Below are 18,476 nucleotides of genomic sequence, written 5' to 3' on the forward strand. Positions count from 1 at the left end.
CGTAGTTCGCGGAACCTGTCCTCTGCAGCCTGGGCCATTTTTTGATCCAAGCGGCGAGTTAGTAAGTTTCAGAGGTGTATGTATAGGTCGATCAACGAACAATATCGCTGAATATAGCGCGTTGATAGAACTTCTCTCTGATGCCATCACTCATGGTATACGCCGACTAATCGTCAGGCTAGACTCACAGCTCGTAATACTACAACTCAATGGTATATATTCCGTCTGAAACCCAGCTATTTATCGCATGTTCCTAAGGGTTAAGATTTTGGAAAGACAGTTTGATCTTATTCAATACCAACATATTTCCAGAAACTTAAACACATTAACCGACTCATTAGCAAACTATGTGTTAGATATACATTTGCAACATTTATAAAGAAACACATCATCAATGTTTTACATGTGGATCACATAACTCAACCAGAATAAAACTCCGAAAATCAAAAATATATATAGCTGTTTATGGTTTACATATAATGTTCTGTAACCAAGACAAAATCGGTCACGCGACCCAAAAACTCAAAATGCTAGGGGGCACCCTAGTCTAATGATGCTCGTGATAGCAAGTCACAGCCTGTGCGATCATGCGTAAGAGACGAGTCCATCGTCTGGGCACACCAGTAGTGTGCCGCTGTAACTGCAAAGGTAGCTCGTCGATCCTCACATCTGGAATACCGAGAGTAAGGCTCTCAACCTGCTCCTACACAGCTGTGAGAGTCTTGACCACATCGAGGTCGCAAAGAATAACCCTTCCGACGGCCTCTCCTGCTGGGGCAACAGCTGGTACTCTCAGGCGAACTACTGGACAGACAGGACCAACATCTGCATGTACACATGAGTTTGATTAGAGTCTTGATAGAACAAAGCACAAGGACATTATAAACAAAAACAGTAAACAACAATATGGTCAGAGATTTTACCAATAGCACCCCACTGCTCGCCATCCGGCAGTACCAAATCTGGATCACCCCGGAAGTCCATGCCAGCATATGGATACTCAGAATAAACCATCTCCTGACGATCAAACCACCTGAAGAAGGTATCAGAAAATGAAATCTGAGACTGGCCAGCATGCCTAGACATATGGTCAACCCATCTCTGCATGCGTGGTTCAGTAGGAGAAGGTAAATCGAGTGCAATGTACTGCGGCTGCATCAGTGGTATCTTCTCCAAGGCAAAGGTGGTCAAAAGAGAACCGAACCCGAAGTTCTTCAACCTCCCGTTCTTTATCTTGGTCAACTGTTCTTTCATCCCAAGAAGTACCGCGTCGCACTAGTTGAACACCTTCGGTTGGAGGCATTCCAAGGCATGCTGCATATAGGATCTGTTGGCTACATGAAGAGACGCACTACCGGCCATCCTACCAAAAGTAAATACGATAGTCCTAAGGGACCTGTCAGTGACATCACGGATGATGATCTTGCCGTCTTTACTCGGCTGAGATCCTTCCCTGCAATACTAGCGGACATAATCTCTCACAGAATCGCCTCCTCGGGCCGAGCTTGACAAAGAGATGGGAGCACCCTGCCTCGACAAGCCAGTCAAGAAATAGATGTCTACTGCAGTCAGGGGATATATTTGCCCCTAATCTGGAAAACCTAGTTGATAGGATCCCAGGCGTCAAGCAAATACTTCAGTAAGTTAATCTACTGTCTCATGCTAGAGATGCGGAAGAACTTCAGCAAGCCACAATTCCGCAACGCGTTCACTGTAACAGGATCATGTAGGGAAATCATGTCCTCTTCTTCATGTTCTCGTTCTCGCCATGTAAGGGTCATCTTGCTCCAAGATCTCTGAAAGAACAAACAAGAGAGGAGTTAGATCCTGATTTTGATGAGAAACAGGCAAAAATTCCATCAAAAACTCTGCAACAAATTCCCTTTCTGTGCCCAACGCACCTGCAGCAGTGTTCCAGGTGCGTTGAATGTCAAAGTTCCTTCATACAGGCCAGCATTCAACGCAGGTTTCGATGTGCTGAGGGTGCGTTGATGGCAGAACGAACCCATCAAACCCCAGGGGCTTAAAAAAGCAGGGAATAAAGCACAGAATGCAAAAAGGAAACCATGAAATGAAATAGCTCAAGTTTAGCTCCTACCTGGTCCAGACGGTGCCGAGAATCGTCCACAGAATCTCCCGAAATCAACTGATGAAAATCGAGTGGGAAAACACCTCCAAAGCTCCAACAAACCAAGTTCAAATGAAATGGTAAAATGAGAGGTAAAAAACACTTTTAATTACTTTTGCGTAGTTCGAAGTAAAATATTAGCGTTTTAATCTCGTTTTCGAAAGCAAATATTGTTCGTTTCTAACTATTTTGATGAAGCAGTTGAAAAATACAGTACTATATTTGGAAGGACAAAGCTATTTATGGAAAGCAAGACCATAAGATTGAGCAGTGTTTACCGTGAGGTTTAAGCTCCTTAAAAAATAAACCCGGACCGAGCAAATGTTTCCACCCGCGTTTAAGCTCGTTAAAAAATAAACTATCCCCTGGTAAATAACCACTGTGAATGTAGCATTTCAGCCATTAAAGCCTTGGTCGTGTTTGCACCGTCATGTCCACTTTTCCATTGGCCAATCATTCACCTCCATTTGATTGTTTACCCATTTTGAGGAATTGCTGCGAAGAGTGATTTCACTAGCCATCCTTGTGACACTGCCGTGATTGGAAAATTCCAAACCTTACTTGGAATCAGCTGCTACCCATTTCATCACTCGTTCCTCAAAAGACGAGTCTTCTTTAAGCTCTTTTCTGACTCGTAAAATATGAAAAGATTGCTGATTTCTAGCCTTCCAGCTCGTTAAAGCGACGGGAAGTGCTATCCCTCCTCTAGATTTTAATCTTTTTGGACCTGAGGGATTATTGCACAAAAAGATCGAGCGCTTGTTTTGTTCGGCTTGTTAAAGCGATCAAAAATTCATCCCTTCTGTATTGTTTTATACTTTTTCGGACTTAAGGGATTAGATGACGAAAAAGGAATTTTGGAGTTACCTTTACGTACCTTTTAAGACTCTCTAAAAATGAAAAGGACCGAGTTATCTTTTTCGTTAGACTCGTTAAAAAGATTAATAGCGACAAACTTGTCTTTAGGCGAGAACGAGTTTCACTATCGCTAGGCTCATTAAAACATAGCGATGGGTTTGCCCGAAAGGGAAAATTATAGAACAAGCATATGTTATCCTCCTCAAGCTTGACAAAAATAAAGAGGTACTGGTCAGCAATGACTGGGGAAAAATTGGGAAGAAAACTCAAAGAAACTTTATTGGTAGCAAGTCGCTCTTGAACATGACACTTCCACTCCGTGCCTGAGTCGGGTTGGGTTGTTTCATTCACCGGTCACATCACCATGGTCACGCCATACCATCCACATTTGGGGTAAATGCTACCAATCCATCACATAAGTGTCGCCGACATGTTCAAGAGAAGTCATCCAGAGAAGTCACCCGTGTCCCATCCACTACCATACATTATACCTCATTCTTTCATGACCGCCACCCTGAACCATATATCATCATATCGTTTTCACCTCCATCAAAATCATTTGCTCCATTCCATGTCATTGATGTGGGATTCATTAAGGCCCTCCTTTGACGGATCGCTTCTTGTCGACATCAGCTCATTATCCAAGAAGTTGATCTAGGAACAACCCCTTCAGTACTTTGAAGCTTGCATGCCTCAATGGCAAGTTTCTCACTTCCGGCGACAGGTATACATCAATGACCTTCGACCGAAAGATTTTGCATGGTGTTCGACGCCAAGTCCTTTATCCACACCACGTGAATTGTACTGCAGTACCTTGAGGGTCAATATCATTATCGGTGATTCCTCTCGCGCTTGTTAACAGTTTACATCATTGACTGGTAATCAAGCGATATCTTTCCATGTTCGACTTCAAAACATTTCTCACATGGATCGACTTGTACTTCGAGTGAAGATTGGACGAGATTGAAGACCCCGGATCTAGTTTCATCCATCCAGGCTGCGATATATATTCAGGAAAAATAAAGACATTGAAATGTACAGCATTGCAGCACAGATAATCATCCTACCAAAAGGATGATGACTCCATCAGGATCATCAGTCTACCATCAGACGATTGTCTGTCCTATGTACATGAAAATGAATTTATAAAGGCTGAGCATGGGAATGCCCGCCTCAGCTAGATCATGAAAACAGTATGAAGATAATGTATTGTATTGTATCTTATTACAGGTCTCCTCCCAGCATTGGAAGAACTTCAGATCCTCCTAATAAAGCATTTCACCCGATAAACGGCCTCATACTTTAGGGGGCAACTGTTATAGACATTTTTGTGCCTTACAGCTCTAAGCATGAAATGTCCATAAACCGAGGGATCCTAAGTCCCTAAAAGTGTTGTTCCAGCTCCTAAAGAAACAAGGTCAACAAATTACAGCTTCTCCCAGAAGTTCTCCACCAGAAACTGCTCAGAACTAGTCAAATCAGGATCATTTCAGCTGCTCCACTAGCTAGCTGCATTGCAAAGCACCCAAATACACTGGATAGGTGCGTTGCAACGCACTTGAATGCACTACCAGGGTGCGTTGAGCGGGAAATGACAAGTGGCATAGTCATTCCACGAGGTGGAGAGACAATGGAAGCTTCCAGAATCTTCTCCAATGAAACTTGCCTCACTGAATTCGACCAGTGATGAGTAAGAGGCTCTCAGTCTCCAAGTGGAAGCAAGAACTGACAGAGAGAAGCCACTAATCAATTCATGAGCTGACTCATCCTCTCTGCATACATCTATATATGGATCCCTCACCAAGAGATCCAGAGGCTGGAATTTTGTACATTGCAGAGAATTGCTGTTGTTTTTGAGATAGATATCAGAGTATTGGGTGATTTATGCTTTGTTGGAGGTGAAGAGGGGATTCTATGCTGGGAGGTTGATGCTGGATCAGGAATCATCGGTTGTAACTCCTCCTGGATCTTCTTGTTTTATCAATAAAACTATTTGAGTTTCTCCTACATGCTTGTATATCATTGATGTTGTTTACATTTGTATCTTTAGCTTAAATCTGATCCTAAGCTATTTATGAATATAAATCCATGTCTTTGTGTAGTTTCCTTCTTCTGTGATCTTACAGGAACTTGGTGAAGCTGGGAAAGTAAGGGACCAGGTAGCTGGAAGCTGTCAAAGAGGAGAGAGATTGGATCAAAGGACTAGCGCAAGACACAGGTTGGTTCATCATATTCCTCTTCGTTTATAGTTCATAAAGGAGAATACGAAAGTAGTTTCCCTCTTTGTTTGTGAGGTTACTGTCACACCTCAGTGGGATAGGGTCGTTCTGAATAGACACTTTTCCTGTTAACATTAGGGAGCCAACAAAGGAATCCATTGTAATCTAGCTTTACACCAACATTTTTTTCCTCCACAAGAGAATAAAGTTTCACCCTAAGCATTTCTAGGACTCAAGTGGATTGTTGGGGTTTTTAGAAGGTGATTCGATATATTTTAACAGTTATATGTAAAACCACAACCATTAAACCATTATAGAGTGAATGAAAAGGATGGGGAGATATGGGAGAAGGAATGAAAGAAGGGAATTAGAAGGGAGAAATGAAAAGTAATAGAAAAAGGAGAGCGGAGAGGGGTAAAGGAAAGCATATAGGGTGAGGGAAGGGAAGAGAGGAAATGTAAGGTCAAGAGGTCAATAAGAAAATAAGAAGCCAAAATATTTTGAAGGGGCACAAGAACGCAAAAAATGATTCATATTAGAACATCATCTATAGTTCTGGGTGCGTAAGGGAAACCAATTATTATTAATATCAAGGCCATTGACTCTATTAATGTTGTTTGGTTGTTTCTTTATTTCAAGGGCTTATCTAATTTGACATTTGTAATAATATGCTTTGTAGTTTTGGCACGTTCTTTCAATGTTGAATTTTTTATTCTTTTGTTTTTTCATATCAACACCATGTTCCTCGACCCTAACTTTTAGGAGCTCATGTTTCGCCAATATAGCACTTACCATAGGAGAAATTGAATTTAAAAACACCTTTGTATTGAAAATTGTATATACTTTCCTTAACTGATAACATATTTTGTCTAATAGTGTTGATAGGTTTGAAAGAAATTATGATTTAGTTTTGTTTTAGAATCTTGGTAATATTATCAATGGTTAGGGAGATAGGATTTCTTTCCATAGTCATGTATCTTAGTGTTATTGTTTCCCTACATATTTCTATTTTTTTGAACGAAAATCAATATATTTTATTGCTATGACCAATATTCCTAAATACTTCAATCGAGTGGTTTCTCTCATCCTCCTTATGATCTTCCATAGAGATTCTGGAGACTTTAGTAGCGAGGGTCTTCATGACACCAACATTTTGTACAAGAAAGTGGTGGGAATTAGAATGCCTTGGTAGTTTTTAGTGTGTTTCTTATTTCGGTAGACTTTATGGCCTAAATTTCCATTAAGTTTCTTTATTACTAAAATATATTGGAAAGGTATGCAACCATTGTCTTCTATTTCCATTGTGAATTGGATGTCAAGTGAAATGTTCTTGAGGTGTTGTAAGAATTTAGAGAGTTCTTATTTTCCATGTTTCCGTATGACATTAGTGCCATCAATAAATATTTTCCAAATCCTAGGTTTCAGATGGTAGGTGTTAAAAGTCAAACTTTCAAATTTATCCATATAAAGGTTTGCCACTACTAGGAAAGGGGGGAACCATTGCTACTATCTGATTCTACCCATAGTATTCACCTATAAAGCTGGAGAAAGTGAATCTGTGACATACTCTTGAAATTTTTGTTGTTAATGGGTCGAAAGCCTCTTTAATTATTTAGATAGCTTCATTTAGTGGGATTTTTTGTGAATATGGATACTATATCAAAATTGATGATGATGTCTTCATAATTGACCTTCAAATATTTAATTAATTTAACAAAAACAATGTAATCCTTAATGTGTGAGTCAGTATGGCCAACTAAGGGGCTTAAGGCCTCGGCCACAAATTTGGCTAGTTGATAGGTCAAAGAGCCAATAATGTTCACTATTAGTATTAATGTAATTACATTCTTATGGCTTTTTGGAGCTTAGTAAATTCTAGGGACTATCTATCCATTAGGAATCAATCACCTTTTGGTATGGTCATCTAGGTTAGAAGATAAAATAGCCTTTTTGACCTCTCTGATTACTTTTGTTATGGAATTATTGGTAAGTTTCCTGTAGCTACTGATGAGCCCTAGTATTGCAATAAGAATGTTGCAAATCCCAAAGCTACCAACTTAAATTATCAACCTAGGGTTCATACAAACTTAAGAGGTGTCGACATTGTATGTGCAACATGCAACGATGTGAATATCATGAAATAAAACACCAACCTAACCAAAAAAATGGAAACATTACTTTACTTGTAGAATGTAAATTAATACTCTAATTTCAGAATGTGGAATGTTCTTTTGAAAAAGTAAATTTGATCTTTTCAACAATAATGCTTGTAACCGAAATCTTAAGGAAGCATGCATTCAAGAATCAAGTCTAATATACTTTTCATTTTTGAATCACACTTTTTATCACTTTGTTCAAGGAAACTTAGCTTTAGTAACATAATACATGTACATTTCATAAGAAAACATTCATTATTATTCAAATGTGAAAATCTGTCTTCTAATTCTAATTGCATATTTGTACTTGCAGTGAAGGAAAGGTGGGTCTAGAGTGGTCTTTTGTCTTCCTTAATCATGGATTTAGATGCTAGGGGTCATTATTCAAGCCTGAGAGACAAAAACCAAGCTTTTCGAGCAAATTTGGTCAAGTTTACACATGCTACAATAGGTGCTATAGGAGGCCCTATTTTGCTACAGGAGGAGATAACTTGCGAAATTCCCAAGTAAATCAAATGAAAATGGGATGATTTTTTTTTATTAAGTAGAATGTCTTAAAACTCCATTCCAAGTGGAATCACTCCAAAATACCCCTGTTAACACGTCCTAGAAAATAGAAGAAAATTACTACTCTAAAAACTGGAAATTCAAGAACTAGTGAGTTAGTTAACCTACCAAATGCCTAACCTAATCAAGTGAAAATTATATTGGGTAATTTTTTTTATTGAATTGAATATTTTTATGACCCAATACAACTGGAATCAACTCAAATGAAGCTCATTACATGTTCCAAAAAATAACAGAAAATTACTAATATTTCGCTACAAGAGACTTCTACAAATTCTAGATTTGTGAACTAGAAAACCAATCCAAGTAGCTCAATGATGAAGATGAATTTTAAAAACTTTTCTAAGGATGCATCATGCTTGTGACTCTGTAAATAACCTTCAAAATAAATCGCTTCAATCATTTAACCAATGTAACCTACAATAAAAGAAGCATGAATAGCAAATGCAGAAATACGAGATGCAAGTGAAAAAGACATTTAAAGGAAATAAATAAATTGTAAAAGAGGGATCTGAGGCTCCTAGGATGGCCAAGCCCAAGGAAAATCAGATTCCTATGAAGGAAACCAATCTTTAGAAGCTAAAAATGACAACAAACTTCATTATTTGAATCAATCCAAATACATCCCTGCTAGAAATGAAAGCTGAGTTGTTAAATAACAAGTTTTCTCCACAATAATACTAAGAAGTACATGCCCCTAGAGGAAAATTCTAATTTTTACTTACACAAATTGATTAGGAAACATTCTCCTTGAAAGGAGGCAACTTTCCCCTCCAAAATCCCTTTAAAGTGCATCTAGTTCCCAACACTAGGAATTTTTATTTAATGATGGGGTACACATTCCTAGATTTTCTCAATCACTAGATCTCTAGAATTTGTGAAATAATTTCATAATATATTGTTCATTTATTATCTAATATCGATCCTCCTGTATCAGGGATCAAGTCCCTAGATTATCTCCTCCTCCAAATCTTCATAATCTGCCCAATATTCTCACAATATTCTACAAACATAAATAATATTAGGCACAAATATGCAATTACCTCTAAACCTTCCTAATGAACATATTAAAGTTAAAAATATGTCATCTAATGCAAAAACATAAGTTTAATGTGTTGAAGGATGGTCAGATGGGCCTTAATTCATGTCTAATTTGGTGGCCCATCAACTACCACTCTCAGAAAGATGTTCTCTCAATTTCTTATGGTAATATTAAAGTTCCATTACCATTGTTTGCCCGACCTTTATCAACTTTTAAGATAACAATGTATGGGTAATATTTGAGCCTTCTTAAAGCTAGGTGTTCTTCTTTACCAATAATATTGTTTGGTGGTTTACCTCTTCTCAAGATAACTGCACAACCTTGTCTAATACAATCTTTTTCAACATCAGTCAATGTTTGAATACATTCGTCAACACTACAAATAATATCTGCAATAGGAAAATATTTAGGAGTAATGGAAAATTTTAATTTTTTTTAAGTACCTCTTTTTCAGTAGAATCAAGTGGATGGTTGGAAACATTTACCACTTTTATATCATTTCTATGTTGCCTACCCATTTGTGTGATGTTGGGTCTAGTAATATAATCACCATTATGAGTATCATGCCTATCTTGAGTTATGTGTTTGTTTTTGCTTTTCTGAGTGATACTTATGCTATCACTCTCCATACTCAATCCATACTACCAACAAGTCTACTGAATGGAAAAGATGGTTTGTAGAAAATTTTAATGATAATATCTCGAATCCCTAACTTCATTCAAGTCCTTGTTGATGTCAATTTTCAGATTCATGAGCTTTATGATATTCAAAGTAGCTAGTGCATATATGGTTTCATTGTCCTGGAATATCTGAAGATTGATATAAGGTTTTAACTCACTGCAAGAAAGCGTATCCATTTTTTAACTCTAATTGAATTGTCTAGAGTGGTTGAGCTAGTTATTTGTATGTGTGTGGAATTGCTATAGACAGCATTAAGAAGGTTAAAAACCTTAACTACGTCGATGTCAATCGATGTATCAACATTTATTTCATTGTTTGGAGCATCAGTGATCTCGTTATGCATATTATGTTTTCCAATGTGCATATCCACATCAATATTTAGACTATCTTCAATGATTGAATTGGTTGTTCGTGTATTAATGCATACCATTTTGTTGTTGAGAGAGTTCTACTTAGAGTTTTATGTAAGTTCATAATCTCGTCTACGTTGTTTTTATTCAATGTTTCGTTGTCTATTACAATGTTTTGAGTGATGGTGTTTTCCTTCATAGGATCAACACTCATATTCTTCATTAGATCAACGTGCATTATGTTAGGAGGATTGATAGGTTCAGTGTTACAACTTATCGAAACGACCTTACTCACATAATAAGATTTCTTTGATCAGTTAAAACTATTCCCTATCCATTGTTTGTTTCGGCATTTTGTGTATCAGAGGTTATATATCTCAAACCATTTTGGTCTTGTATACCTATCTATGGAATTCTTAATTATTTCCATGTCTAAATTTGTTCTTCTATCTTGTGCATAGTTTAGCTCCACCTCTGAATCTAGTCTAACTATTGTTACTTGGCTAGAGAGAAGGTTATCATGTATCGTGGAGTGTCTTTCATGGGCCTTTATTTCATCATTCTTGGCTTTGATAATCAATAATTTAGGCTAGCCTTAGATGGAGATCGAAGGCTTGCTTAGATAGATTATTCCGTATACTTCTTACTCTTCTAATTTGGTTGCGCAAAAGATATGCCTCAAATTTTTTAAACACCATAGAGTTAAAAGGATTATGATTTTATGATATACCCTAATGCATTTAGGTGAGATTTGTTTTTCCCTGCATGTTTTCAAGAGAATGTCCTTTGTTTGTCCCTCCCTGCTCGTCTCCTCTACTAAACCCTTTTTTCTATCTTCTTGCACCATGGTTACATTTTCTTTGTCCCTTCTTGTTTTGTTTCTTATTTAGGTTCTCTTAATTCATATATACTTAAATATATGACACAATATATATATATATATATATATCTATATATATATAGATATATATATATATATATATATATATATATATATATATATATATATATATAAAATAAATCTCTCTCTATTGTCCCTTCTTGTTTTATTTCTTATTTAGGTTCTCTTAATTCATATATACTTCAATATCTATCGCTCTCTCTCTCTCTCTCTCTCTCTATATATATATATATATATATATAATTCCAACTAAATAATATAGTACACATATTATAGGAAATCCAAACTTTACTATATGACATTATTAAGGATTCATATTTCAATATAATTTTTTTGATTCCATTAACTTTTCACATATATGTCAATAGTTTTTAATTATTATATAACCTTAAATAAATTATATATATATATATATATATATATATATATATATATATATATATATATATATATACACACACACCCTTAGTCATCCCTTGGATTTCCTGACCATACTTGTCCATTATATATTCCACTTCTTCTTGTCATTTTTTGCCATGTCTTGACAATGGACCCAAAAAGTGGCTTTGAAATGTCGACAACGAAACTCATATTATTGGATCTTCCTATATCAATAAATAATGTTGTTAGAAATTACAATTCATTTGTTTCCCTATTGGATCATGCTATTGCTATAAGTGAAGTAACTATGAGCATAAGGCAAGTGAATATAGAAGCAACACAATAAGGGTTCCTCTACAAAACAAGAAAAGAAACACAAATATATGGAAAAGGAAGCAAGAAAAATAGTAAGAATGTGGCTTGCACTATATGCTCAAAATAAAGATATCCAATGGTATGTCTACAATGGATGCTTAAGGCACATGACATTAAATCAGAGTAAATTTCTTACTCTAAAAGAAGAAAAAAGAGGAGGTATTATTATTAGAAACATTGCATCAACAAGAATAGGTGGAAAGGGCATAATAAACGTTGATAATGGAAGGATTAAAACTCAAAATGTATTATATATTGAAGGATTAAAACACAAAATTTTGAATGTTAGCAAAATTTGTGATCAAGAATATGATCTCATATTTCATTCTAAAGGATTGAAATAAATAAATAAGGATCAGTAAGGTTAGTGAAAGATGTAGCTAGAACCTCACACAATGTATATATCCTAGCTGAAGTTAAGGGAGAAAAATGATGTATGCAGAAATTAGATGGAATAATTTTATGGAATATAAGGATGTTTCACACCAGTTTTAAAAATATAGTGAAGCTCAATAGATCACAAGAAATGACAGGCATTCCGAAGATCTCAAGACCAAATAATTCTATTTGCAAGCCATGCTAGCATAGGAAGTAAATCAGAGTCATCTTCAAGAGAAAAGAGTACTCGTCAGTAAATCTATGGAAATTGATCATACATACCTCTGTGGACTAGAGAACACAAATATTAAGAGGTGAGAAATATTTTATTCTTATTATTGATGACTATAGAAGAATGGCATGGGTTAATTTTCTTAATAGAAATCTAAAGAATTCTAGAGTCTTAAAACCTTCAAAGCTCTTGTCGAAAATGAAACTAATCCAAAGATCAAATGATTGAGATTGAAAGTAGGAAGTGAATTTACCTCTGATAAATTAAACTAATTTTGTGAAATACATGGGATTAGAAGAATTTTTGTAGTAGAAAAGACTCATTAAAATGGTTTCATTGAAATAAAGAAGAAAATTGTGTAGGAGAAAGAATAGTCAATGAAGAAAATCTCCTTGAAAACATTTGGGGAGAAGCAGTTAATACATATCTTTACATTATAAATAGAGTTAAAATAAACGTGAATAACAACAATACTCCTAATTAATTATTCATAAGAATACCAACAAGAATCAATTCCTTCAAATTGTTTGGAAGCAAATGTTACATAAAAAAAAATGAAGAAAATTTAGGAAAGTTTGATTCCATAAAAAGAAGATTCCTCTATTATTCATTGACAAATGAAGGCTAAAAATTTTACAACCAAAGACTACAGAAGGTAGTAGAAAGAATTGATGTAAGAGTGAATGAAGCATTACCTCAAAAGGAGAAGCCATAAGAAAATAAAGAATCATGAGAGATAGTCAACAAAGAGCATAAAGAGGAAGAAGAAGAAGAAAAAATGGAAGAATAGAAATAAAAAGAAGAAAAGGAGGAGGAAATAGAGCATCCACATCCAAAGACTCCATCTAGGTCGATTAATAAGAAATATACTTGAAATAAAAAAATTGATGATAAATATTCATGGGTTTAGACTAGAAGGGGATTTATAAGCACACCAAAGCATGCAAATTGTACCTTGTTATCCAAAATATAACCTAATAATTTTTAACAAGCCAATGTAGATGAGAATTGGTTCAATGCGATGGAGGAATAATTAAATCCAATCGAGAAAAATGAAACATGAGAACTTGTGCCGATACCAAATGACAAAAATGTGATTGGAACCAAATGTGTCTTCAAGAACAAGTTGAATGAGGATGGACAAGTTGTAAGAAATAAAGATAGATTGGTTTGTAAAGGATATGCACAAGTTGAGAGTGTTGAATTTAAAGAAAAAATTTCTCTAGTTGCTAGAATTTAAGCAATCAAAATTTTCTTAACATTTGGATGTCTCAAAAACGTCAAAATTTGTCAACTAGATTTCAAGGTTTTCCTAATAGATACTTAAAAAAAGAGGTATATTTTGAAAAAAAAAGGGAGGATTTTAGTTATCTAAAAATGAATATTATGAATGAAGATTAAACAAATCGCTTTATGTACTAAAGCAATCCCCCGTAGCTTGGAACTCAAGGCTTCAAGAATGTTTGCAATAGTAAGGACTCAAGACAGGCACATCATATTACAACCTTTACATCAAAGTAGACAATGAAAACCCACTAATCATTGTTGCCTATGTTGATGATATCATATTTGGCAGTGATATTGACACATTGAGCCAAAGGTTTGCAATAGAAATATAGAAAAAGTTTGAAATGACCATGTTGGGAGAATTTTCATTCTTCTCAAGATTTTAGGTTGTTTAATATATTAAATGCATATTCATCTCCCAAACTAAATATGTTAATGGGATGTTGAAAATGTTTGTGATGTAAATTATGCACCTATTATCACTCCCCTGGTCATGGGATGTAAATTAAGAAAATATGATGAATCCTTGGATGCAAATGAAACTTTCTACAAACCAATTTTTGGTAACTTATTATATTTGATAACATCAAGACTAGATATTATGGAAGGAATAATATTTCCAATATTTCAATATGCACCAAAGGAAACATATGTGCAAGTAGTGAAGAGAATTTTTCGATATTTGAAGGGGAATTACAAATGTGGCTTATGGTACTCAAGGGGAAATAATTTCACCTTAACAACATATACTAATGCATATTGGGTAGGATGTTTTGATGAAAAGAAAAGAAGTAGTGGTGGAACATTCTTTCAAGGAAATTGTCTAGTATCATGGTTGAGAAAGAAACAAACCCCAATATCTCTATCCATAGTTGAAGTTGAATACATTGCAACAACAACATGATACACTCAGGTTTTATAGATGAAGTAGACCCTAAAATCTATGAGGATAGTTTGTTATCAACTTATATGATTCATTTGTGATAATACAAGTGCTATTAATATATCATAGAACCCTATTATGCCCTAAAAAAATGTATTCCTATCAAATAGCACTTCCTAAGAGAACATGTTTCTAACATGATTATCAGAATGGAATACATTTATACTAAAGAACAAATTATAAATATTTTCACCAAAACAATTCCTAGAGAGGCATTTGCATATCCAAGGAAAAATATGGGAGAGATATCTTTCCCATCTCATCAGGAGGCGTAAGCTTAGGAGGAGCAGTAACTTGCTCTCGATTTATGAAAAGAAGAGAAAAATTGCAGATGAGGAGAAACATCAAATTAGGGGGAGGATCCATTTTCTATTGATTTCAGTAGGCGAAGGAGAATTTTTAGACAAGGAGAGTTAGTAAACAAGGGAAGTTCCATAGTCTTTTCAAAAATTTCCATGGATTGTGATCAATCATAATGAGGGAGATTATTGAAATATTGTCATTGATGTCAAAGGTTAGGAGACACTAATGTGGATAACATAATAAGTGAAGATCATTTTACATGTTGGCCCCATCAAGGTTAAAATTTTCCTAGCATGTTTGAGTCTAAGGGAGCACGTGATTGATTTGGACCTACTCAAGTTGGCCTAGGAAATTTTAGAGGAGTCGAAGTTCATTAAATTCGATTGGTGAAGTACTTTAGAGGAAGGAAGTGAATGGAAAAATGTGATCCTAGGAATAGGAGTAGGGAAAAGGAGTGAGGATAATATTATATGAAAATATAGATATTTAGAAATGGAAGCATGAGGTCTGAGGCATGAAGTGTAGTTTAAAGTAAAAAGTGGGAAATTGTTTGAAAACTGCAGGAAAAAATGAAATTTCATTGTGACATAGTGATGTCGGATCATCTTACCTCCAAGACCATATATCTTTTATTGGGCATAATGGGTATTTTTTTACTAAGGGAGATGGTTTCCTAAACAAGTATTATAGGTTAATTATTTGTATTTTTATGTTTTGAATAAGTCTAGGAAATGATATATATAGCATTGGGATTGTAACCAGATTCAAGAATATTTGAACAAGTTAGGAAAAATGTAGGAAAATTAGATAGCTAGAGAGGTCTTTGTGGAGAATATTGTGGATCTAAACTAAAATTCCCTTTTATTGTACATGTTTGTAAGCCTAAAAGTAATGGAGTGAGATGTGTGTACGTGATTAGAGATGAAGAAAAGGCCAACTATGGCCAAAATCAAATCTAAGGCCAATTCATGCATATTGGGAAATATTTTGTAAATGGATATAGTTGTATGAATGGTTTGAATAATGAGAAGGTTTTGTTAAAACCTGTGAGTGTTGAGATTGTATTTAATTGTGTATTAATGTATTTAAATACTGAATGAATTAATTGTGCATGTGGGTGATATTATTATAACATCTGAATCTATAGGTATAATTTTATGAATCAATACTCTTTGAATATTATGTATGGTTTCTGTCTGTGTGTCGTACCAGTTAGAGATATAAAATTTATAGGGAACTACCAAATAAAAGTCACATTGCTGGGGAAGGAGATACTTTGTTGAAAAATGCAGCAAGAAAATCTCAATTTGATTTTACCTTGATAAAATTGATAAAAATTGAATTTCCACATCAACATCCAACTTGGATGAAGTTAACTTGTGTGAAATGGGTTGTGTCACCTAGTTTACTTAGTAATTTCATGCTGGAGGAGTTATAGTTCATTTAAACATGTATGATTGCTAATTTTTAGCAATCAAGGTCAGTTATCTAAATTTTTTTTTCAGTTAAACTAGTTCCAACTGTTGGAGGAACTAGTGGAAGGTCAGTTGTGTAGTGGGACTTTAGTCAAAGTCGGTGATCATCCATTTAACTGATCAATCAACCCAAAATATCTAGTGCATGAAAATAATTTGAGTTCCCCAACTGTAGTGTAGATTACAAGGTAGTGTAAGATCATTTTTAGAATAGTCTTAAGTGTGTAGGTGTTGCATGCAGTCAGATGATCAACCTTGGGCACTGCGCAATCCATTTTGGAGAAATTCCTAAATAATTGGGGCCTAATTTTTCAAGGAATTGTGAAAGGAAATAGGGGCTCAGGAAAAGGCAAAAATTGACTAAGTATGGGCCAGAGCTTCTCAGTGAGGAGAGAGATAGGTTATTCACTTAGAGGTTATTCTCAGTTGAGCAAAGAAATTGTAATACATCTTTATTCATCACATTAATGCAAGAAGGCATTGGGGTTTTTATTATATGCTTTCCCTGGAAAATTATTGAGTGCATGTGTGTTATTTCTCATTGCATGTTTATGGTTTATGTTCTAAATTGTGAATTGAATTCCGCAAAGCAGTAAAGTACGTTTGTTTCTTGTAATTTTGGTTAAAACTTCACGAGCAGTTGCAAATATACACCATAATTTCTACACGTATCAGAGGAGGATTCACATTAGAGCATGAATTTTGAAGTTCTTTCTTAGGAGGTTTAAATTTACAATTCAGTGTAGCAAGATCTCTTCAAAGCTGAGAATATGACCTTCAATGGGCTGAGGCTAGAGTATTCCTTAGAAGGCACCTCTAATTTCATCGCATGGAGGCGGTATTGGATGGGAATGGATTGCTAGAATACATCAAGAGAGATGTTGCAAAACCAGCAGAATCTAATTTCCAAAACCTTACTCAGTGGAAGAAAGATGTAGCCAAGGCGAGGAGAATAATATTGGAGGAAGTAAGGGACCACATTATCACAAATCTCCATGGGAAAAAAACCCCTAATTCAATGTGGCAGGCACTGACAGGTCTGTTCCAGAATAATAGTGACCATAGGAAGCTGTAACTCAAGGATAAACTTCAAAATATCAAGATGTGGAAGAATGACACTATCCCATAGTATTTGAGCAAGTTCACACAAATTTTTGATGAGCTTGTAGGAATTGGCTTTATTCTTTTAGATGATGATTTGGTAATCCTAGCCCTTCTAGGCCTTCATAAGAGCTAGCATGGCTACCAAGATTCAGTGAACGGGAGGGATAAATTACCAAATTTGGAATGCTTATGGTTTGATTTGGTACATGATGAAATAAGGAAAAACACCATAGATGGAACTTCATCCAACAGAGAGGATGAAGAAAAATTTACATTGGTTGGAAAGGGAAAGAAGGGAAAAGGGAAGAAAATATCGAACCAAACCATAGTATAGCTAAGGGGGCAAGAAGAAATATTCGTCAAAAATTAAATGCTTACATTGTCATGAATTTGGGCACTATGCCACGAAGTGTCCACACAAAAAGGAAAACAAGAATACATCAGGAGGAGAAACAGATGAAGCCTTGGATTTACAGTTCAAGCTTGACTTTACCCTTATCACGTGCATGGCCAACATAGTGATAAGGAGTGTGTGGTACTTGGACTCAGGTGCATCGTTCCACATGACATGGTGTCAAGAGTTTTTCAGTGACCAAGAGGAGAAATATTTGCAGATGCACATTGAGATGGGGGACAACGGAAGGTACAATGTGACCGGGGTTGGTACAATCACATTTCATAAGGAATCAAGCTCCCCTCTCAGACTCAAGGATGTCAAGTTCGTTCCAGGCCTAAAGAAAAATATCATATCTGTTGTAGTTTTGGAAGACCGTGGTTAGAATGTGATATTCAAAAAAGGAAAATTGTTCCTGAGATACATAGCCATAGGATAGGTGAAGAAGATCATGGTTCATGTGAAGAACCTGTATAATCTAGATGTGGAAGACTGTGGTGCATTAAGCACTAAGGTGGAGAAAGTGCAGGGTTGTGATGTTGGTGAAATTTGTCACAAAATACTTGTCCATTTGCATCATGGAACCTTGAATATTATGTAGGAAATAACCATCGGCATCCTCAAAGGAGCACTTGAGGAGTATGATGTATGTAAATGATGTACCTAGGGGAAGTACACAAAATACACACTCCATGATTAGGA

This window comes from Pinus tabuliformis, chromosome 4_1, assembly GCF_031772625.1.
Source record: "Pinus tabuliformis cultivar Carrire ecotype Pingquan chromosome 4_1, CPIR1, whole genome shotgun sequence".
In the NCBI taxonomy this organism is placed as follows: Eukaryota; Viridiplantae; Streptophyta; class Pinopsida; order Pinales; family Pinaceae; genus Pinus; species Pinus tabuliformis.